Raw genomic sequence first — 8649 nt, 5'->3', positions numbered from 1 at the left:
ACACATAGAATTCAATCAAATATCCTGACTAATTTGCAAAAGTTGGGATTTTGCGCCTTGCGTAGTATATCAGACCTTGCTTGTCGAAATTAAGCCTAGGAAAACTAGGTAATTAATCCTCCATGGATTAGAAAATGCAAAATCTTTCCCAGAATCAGAAAACAAGGAGCCGCAGGATAAGAGCAGCAAAAAAGAGAGGTGTGGCCATGCCTTAGGCCAACCGGCGCCATTTGCCATTGGCCACGCCCCATCCTAAACCGGCCCTATTAGCATCGACCAATCAGGTCTCCTTAAACTCGCCACACGCACATAAGTTGTGGCTGGGCCCATACTTGTCGGCTCTATTTCTCATCGACCAATCAGGTCGCACTAAACCTGCCACGCGCACCAAAAGGGTGGCCACGCCCATACTTGGCCGGCTCCCTGCTTTCATTGACCAATCAGGTTGCTCTAAACCTGCCACAGCTTTGATAAAGGTGGAAATTGTGTCAAAAGGTTACCCTACCAAGTTGGCTTCCCAAAACCATGCCAACATGCTAACGGCATGTCACACATGCCAAAAATAAACATGCCAGACGCACATGCCGAACAACATGCCAAGCATGCCAAACACGCATGTCAGGCTCACATGCCAAACGGCATGCCGAACATGCCAAAAGCATGCAAATCGCACACGCCAAACAGGCATTCCAGGTGCACATGCCAAACATGCCACCTACTGCATACTACATGACATATACACTAATTAGGGTTTCGACATGCCAAATCCTAATTTAGGCAGAGTTGTCACGCCAACCGAACCAAACAATTTTCCACAGAACATGAGGATCAATGTGGCCATTAAAAATGATGTTGTCACACCACATTTGAATCTAACACCAACATACCCAAAATCCGGTGGCCATGGCTACACCAGGCGCCACTTGCACCATCGTGCCCCTGTCATGCACAAACTATGCCAGTCATGCCACAATGCCACTAGCATGCACTAAAGGCGCCACTGTGCCATTGCCAGGCACCAACGGAAGGTAGCCACAATCAACGGCTACCCTTCCCCATGAGATGCAATCTCATCCATCCAAGTTTGCCACTAAATCGCCAGACTTGTGGCAAATTTTAGGCGACCCGCCGCCTAAATATAGTGGCCATGGCTACGCCAGGTGCCACTTGCACCACCGTGCCAGTGACATGCACGAGCCATGCCAGCCATGGTGCAATGCCGGTGGCATGCACCAAAGGTTCCATTACGTCATTACCAGGCACCAACATAAGGTATCCATAATCGACGACTACCCTTCATCATGAGATGCAATCTCAGCCATCCAAGTTCGCCACCGAGCTGGCAGGCTTTTGGCAGGTTTTAGGCGACCAGCCGCCTAAATATAGTGGCTATGGCTATGCCATGCGCCACTTGCACCACCGTGCCACTGGCATGCACGAGCCATGCCAAACCATGCTGCAATACTGCTGGCATGCACCAAAGGTGCCATTTCGCCATTACCAGGCGCCAACAGAAGGTATCCATAATCGACAGCTACCCTTCATCATGAGATGCAATCTCAACCATCAAAGTTCGTCGCAGAGCCGGCAGGCTTGTGGCAAGTTTCAGGCGACCAGCCAAAGAAAGCCTAATAGCATCGCATGCTATTTTCCTGCAGCAAGCCTCTTGATTTTAACTTGCCACACGTAGCAAAGTGCTACATGTTTTCCACAAAAGCACTCGAGACATCAAACATGTCACAAACTGGGGGATACTCATCAGGGTATTGGTCTGGCGGGTTACAGCGTGCGGTGTGCAATACGCCCGTTACAAGAAAGTGTCATCAAGAAGGGCGGTTAGTAGTGGCAAGAAGTAATGATGTAAATGTTTCCTTCATCATGGAAGCATAAATTCCGACGTTACACGTTACTCCACTCTTCCACTACTCAATCGTTTCCACTTCCTACGAGACCGGGGTACGTTTTACTATGACTTGTATAAATAGGTTTCACCTATTTCCACCAGACAACAAGTTTTGGTCAGCAAAGCAACACAGTATCCAGAAATCACCTGATAGCTTTTTATTCAGCTAGTCAATTCTACTTTCTGATACAAGTCGTAAACAACCACACCTTCAGAATCAACTATTCTGGTCTCAACACTTTCTTCGCTTCCCTCCCTAATACCAACCCTTCTCCTTCACTTTGTGAACGAAGCAAGCCTAGAACGACCATTTCTTGGTTTAGGCCAGGGTTGTACAGGTTGATCTCTCGAATCAAAATTACTCCCGTGCAGTACATTGTTTTGGGTTTATATTCGTTTTCTCACCCGCACTCACACGAAATTACCGAAATCAGCCGAAACGGTTTTCACCCACAAACAATTGGCGACCAAAGTGGGAGATTAATCTCTCGGTTACAATATCATTTTCCAATTCCCGATTTTATTCTTCAACCCAGATTCTAAGATGGTGAAAGCAAACGATCCACTCGGGGATCAATGGCTCGGTCACCAAACGGATCAGTTACCAGTTATCACACGACAAGGAGTGACTGGGGACTTCTCGCGGTCAGGACGGGTCGCCCATAAAACTATGGAGGACATGCCTATGGTTAGGGTTCGCACCAACATCATAAGAGCAAAAAGAAAGAAGAAACATGGAGATACATACCTTGAATATGTTTGCCGGATCTATTTATACCACTCTGCCGTTAACACCAATACATGGAAACAAAGCCAATAATACGAGCGCTAACAGCTTGCATCCTTCCAACGCCGGCAGCTTGCATCTTTTCCAGCGCTAACGGCTTGCGTCCTTCCATCACCGACATCTTGCATCTTTCCAGCGCCAGCAACTTGCATCCTTTCCAGCGCTGACAACTTGCATCCTTTCCAGCGCCAACGGCTTGAGTCCTTCCAGCACCGGCAGCTTACATCTTTCCAGCGCCAGCAGCTTGCATCCTTTCCAGCGCTGGCGGCTTGCATCCTTTCCAGCGCTAACATCTTGCATCCTTTACAGCGCTAAAAACTTGCATCCTTCCAGCGCTAACAGCTTGCATCCTTTCCATCGCTAACAACTTGCATCCTTCCAGCGCTAACAGCTTGCATCCTTTCCAGCGCTAACATCTTGCACCCTTCTGACGCCATCTTTTCGCTCCACAGCCATCCAAAGTCCAGAGCCATCTTCTCCGCTCCACAACCATCCAAAGCATCGCCATCCTCACCCTTCGAAATAGCGCCATGGCTCCAGCACTCCGTGATAAAAATAGTGCCATCTCTGCGCGATACACCTACGATCACGAGAACCAGAGCCGTTTCCACCACTCCAACGTTTCTTCAAGTATGACAGCTCTAACCGTTACCCGAGCCTCTGCTACTCCACCATCAGGGAAAGAGATTATAGGAGTCAGAAGAAGCCGACCTCCTTTTACCACTATTGATTTGATGGAAAGACAAAAGTTTTTCGTAAGGCTCAGACAGACGTGTCTATAACTAAGAAAGAGATACCTATTTTCTCGAGACACTAACAGAGCGGCCACCATAAGAGTCACGTCAACCCAAGAGGGATTTGACAAGGAATACTTTTAACATCCGGCGCAGGAACTTCAGCAGGACGTTCGTTTATAGATGAAGAGGCTCGCTTTGCTCTTGAACGCCCAGCAGAAGGGAATCAGCAATCCAATTTCATCATACGTAGGAACGACTTCTCCAAAATTGAGGTAAAGAAAATCAGCAACCCTCATGGGTTCACAGAGACCCTCTTCCCATTAGTAGCTGCATAATTTCTTGGGACTCCATCCAAATCGTGCAATCCATGATAAACCAATTTTATGAGATTCTTTATTTCTACAGGGCGCATCATCAAGACATACTCGCATCCCTCAACTGCATTGCATCAGGAAAGCATTTGTTTCAGCCAGGGAAGCCATTCCCGAAACCCAACCTCTCATGGGAAGCACGATTGACAGACGGAACTGGGTACTCCTAACCACTGTTCACTTGAAGGATGTCGAGTTTGACAGCATACTGATTGACACGGGCTCCGGCTTCAACATTGTAGCCGTTAAGGCTCTGAGAGGTACAAGGGAAAATCGAACAGAAGAAGTGTATTCTTTCCCATAAGGAGAAAAACGCTACTTGTTAACCAGAACCATTTGTGACGTCTTCCCATGCCATATCGTATCAATTCGTTCTTTCGAAGTCAAGGGTTAATGGCACCCTCACTGGAGTTTTCTACAGGAGCCGCTTCAACATTCTCTCGGGAATCCGCTCCGCTTCCAGAGCCATAAGCCGCTCCGCTTTAATGTTTCTCTCTGGAAACCGCTTTAACATTCTCTCGGGAAGCCGCTCTGCTTTAATGTTTCGCTCTGGAAACCGCTTCAACATTCTCTCGGGAAGCCGCTCCGCTTCCAGAGCCAGAATTCGCTCCACTTCAGCATCTTCTCCATAAACTGCTCCAGGATCTGAAGACGAAGCTTCAGCGTTTTGCTCCATAAGCTTTAACGTCCTCTCCAAGAGCCGGAGCCGCTTCAACGCCACACTCCTTCCTTCTAAAGTTCGTGCATGTAGCCACCACACTCCTCCATATCAAGGATCGTTATCACAGCCAGCCAAGGATCACAGTTGTGGCCGCTTTTTGATCCACCTCGCCAAACCTCGTGGTCATGGACACTCGCTTACGCATACAGCCGATCTTTTTTCTTCCATGGACGCCCATAAAATTCCATCCGACCTATTTTGGTTCCCACGCGGTATAGTCTCTTCTGATCACATATGCTGCCAAGAACTGTTGTTGCTCGTTTGTCGATACCATCCAGAACTTCACCATAGCAACAACCGCTACAAGGGTAATCCATACTTCTCCATGTTTTAGTTTCACATGGAAGAATTAATAGAGTCACCACTACGGATGCGAGATGGTGATATCCTTATCATGGTCAACTCACCGACCATACCGGATATAAGCATGTAAACCACACCTGGGGATTGAAGCCTCCTTCGTGTTTAGAAGCTTAAACGCAGTCACCACCTTACCAGCGAATGCAGCAGAAGCACATCTTCCACGAGAAAATAAGCTCAGGATAATTACACATGGGGACTACCAGAACGGGACGCCTTTACTGCTCTCAACCAGGTTATTTCCGATTTCAACATCATCACTATCGAAGTTTTACAAGCCGTAAGAATTTCTCAACATGAAGCCGTACACGTGCATCAAAGTCCCCAAAAGCACGCCACAGAGATACATTCACACATCCGGCCACACCATCGGATCTAACAGAAGTCTAACTATGAACTGCTCACTGCATCCCATTCCATACAATAGTCCAAGGTTCAGAAGATGGTTCAAAGGATGTCGTTTGGAAAGAAGTCCTTGAGGACTTGATAGCAGCACATAGGCAACGAAACATCTCTCAACTCATCTACTTCACCAAATGGCTCCGGAAGATTTCGACCATACAAGCATCCACATCATATCGTCATCACAATCATAAAGTCTAGGTACCAAATAACCTAAAGTCAAGGATGAACCAACAACGCAAAGACAATCTCAAAGATTAGACCTGACATATTTCATCCATACATCCCAAGGTGCACTGGAGTTTGGTAAATTTTGAAATCCACTGTCAGATACTCATCCTTCTAGAGTCAGAACCTTATTACACATTCTGGAGAAGATCGATGGAACCGTTAGGTGGATACATGCGAGAGCACCTACCTTGAGTTCTCCTGGCTCGCCTTGATGCTGATTTGGAGATTGCTTTGTTACCATTATGATCGCTCTACCACCGCTAACAAATGACGAAGAGGAGCCAGATATTGCAGATGAAAGCACGGATCTGGACGAACAACAAAAACAGAAGAGGGTCGATACCCCTTTTCATACGAACGCAGTTTTTAGAGTTTGAACAAAATAAGGATTCCTTACTTCCATGAACGGGAATAGATGAATGGGCGCACCACACTCATGCTCCATAGCCTAACAAGTAGTGTACCAATATCTCCGCTCCATGACCGAACCAACAGTGCGATAGCACGAGGAAAAACAGTCGCTCAACATGCAACTCCCCATGACTCCAGCACGCTGTGGTTAAGTTAGCGCCAATGCTCCAGCATTCCGTGATCCATCCTGCAAGCCTTCCAAGTGCCATTTCCCCCATCCCACGAACTGAATCCATTAGCGCCATTATCACCGCTTGGTAGCCAAGTTCCAGCGCCAACATTCCGCGACCAAGACAATGCAAGACGCACTCACCAGACGCGCATGCCAGACGCGCCTACCAGACGCTCTCACAAGACGTGCATGCCAGACGCGCTTACAAGACGTGAATGCCAGACGCGCTTACAAGATACGCTTTCCAGATGCACTTACTAGACGCGCTTACCAGACGCGCTTGCCAGATGCACTTACCAGAAGCGCTTGACATACGCCCATGTCAGACGCGCTTACAAGACGCGCTTTCCAGACGCGCTTTCCAGACGCACTTACCAGACGCCCATGCCAGACACGCTTACAAGATGCGCTTACCAGACGCGCTTACCAAGCCGCACAATGCCCGCGGCTCCCATTCCAAGTCGCGCCAATCCAAGCCGTGTGAAGCCAAGTCGTGCCCAATCCAAGCCAAGTCGCGTCCAAGCCTCATCCAAGTCGCGCCAAGCCAAGCCTTACCAAGTCGACCGATGCCAGCGGCTCCGTTTCAAGCCGCACAATGCCAATGGCTCCCTTTCACGCCAAGTCTATGCTAGCGACTCCCTTCTAAGCTGATGTCAACAGTCTGCGTCTCAGCTAGCTACCATCTCGACCACCTTGCGGCCTAGCCACCAACACAAAAATTTACGCACAGTCACCCACGCAAGAGTTATGGATTCTCTTTACCTCCCGAAAAAGGTTAGTCGGATCTTCCTGACCATGTTCTCATAACTTGCCATTTCGATTTTTCCCTCGTCTGTCACCATCTCATGCTTACCTCGTAACAAGGCCCCTGTTCCGAGCTAAGCATGAGACTTAATGTTGATGGTGGTTTTTAGCTTAGGGTTAAAATCGTAAAACCTTGCATCAGATGTGACGTCACTCTGCAAGGAAACGGTGATGCGAGTACTAACCTCTCCACCGACACATATATTGAGCCGCTCAATATACCTTTTCTGGCGCCTCGCCAATACTAGACTCACTGAGTACTTTCCTGTGTTATGTTCCCCAGCAGAACCCTTAATCGGTATGGCATGACGGATTTATGTTCACTCGCAGCGGAGTAGCATGAACATCCAAGTACCAAAGTTAACGCCATTGCACGAAATGCTCAGACAGAAAGCACATTGCATTCTGTAGATAAAGATTTCTGTAAGGCAGCATACAAAATACAGTTAATTATTGTGATAACTCGCAAAGAACTCATAAACCCGATTTGAAAATTAGGGTTTCGCTCCCCTCGCAGTATACTGGACCCCGTTGGTCGAAACCATGCTTAAACAAGCTAGGCAACCGAATCCGCCACAACGCGCTAAAAGTGCAGCCCTGCCCTAACATGCCGGCCCTCTTTCCATCGACCAATCAGGTCGCTTCAAATCCGCCACCGCGCGTTAGAAGTATGGCCACGCCCTAGCATGTGATTAAAGATTTTTCTGTGGTTGTAGTAATGAGGTTCAAACTCTCGGATTTGTGAAGGATAATTTTTTTAGACTTAATAAAAAATAAATAAATATATACAATAAAATATTAACAATGGTGAGAGTTACTGGGGCTTAGGATTCGGCCAAATTCATTTCTTAAATGGTTCAGAAATTAATTCTAGGCAATTATAATTCAAAACAAAATGAATATTAACTCTATTCTTTGCCAAAGTAGATTTTATAAAATATTACTTGTATTTCTTAAGCATGGCATATCAAAAATCCCTAGGACTAAGCATAAACCATCAAATGAAATCACAAATAATTAATTAAAATCTTAATTCAATTAAAATTAGTGCAAAAAGTAAATATAGAATTAAATAAAATTACCACATAGATGAATTAAGGCTTCCTCCGTCGCCCCAGTGTTGGGGTTTAGCTCATCATGGTGAAATACCTCTCAAAATATTTTATTAAGCTCAATTGGTATTTACAAGAAGAGAAAACAATGAAACAGGAAATATGCAACAGCGCATTTGCGTTACAGACCGACTGTTTCAAGTCTCAGCTGTTATGCTGAAGATAATCGTTACAAATCTAAAGATAAATGTTGCAAACGAGGATGAAGGAACTGTTACAATGAAGATAAATGTTGCAATCCAGTTGAAGAAACTGTTACGACGGATGAATAAACCGTCGTCGTTTCCCTGTTCTTCACGAGCAGCAGGAGCAGCAGCAACAGAGTTCTGAAAACTCTTGATTCACGCCTCCTGAGCTCTCCTCTCGACCCCAAACTCTCGACACCCATTCTAGTCGACCCATAGAGCCTATTTATACTCCTAAGCCTCATTTAATCTCGCCATAACTCCTCAAAAATCTTCACAGTGAAGAAAATTATTTTTGAGAATAATTTCTTATTTCTTTCTCTGTGTACGTTAATTTCCTTGAAAATCTTCAGAAACTGATTGATACGCAACCTAGGAAAGTATCTGGTCTTAACTCCACAACCATGCAGCATCTTTTACGTGATTTTCTTTCCAAAAATGAAACCGATATTC

Source organism: Papaver somniferum, chromosome 8 (genome assembly GCF_003573695.1).
Source record: "Papaver somniferum cultivar HN1 chromosome 8, ASM357369v1, whole genome shotgun sequence".
NCBI classification, from domain to species: Eukaryota; Viridiplantae; Streptophyta; class Magnoliopsida; order Ranunculales; family Papaveraceae; genus Papaver; species Papaver somniferum.
This window is presented reverse-complemented; position numbering follows the sequence as displayed.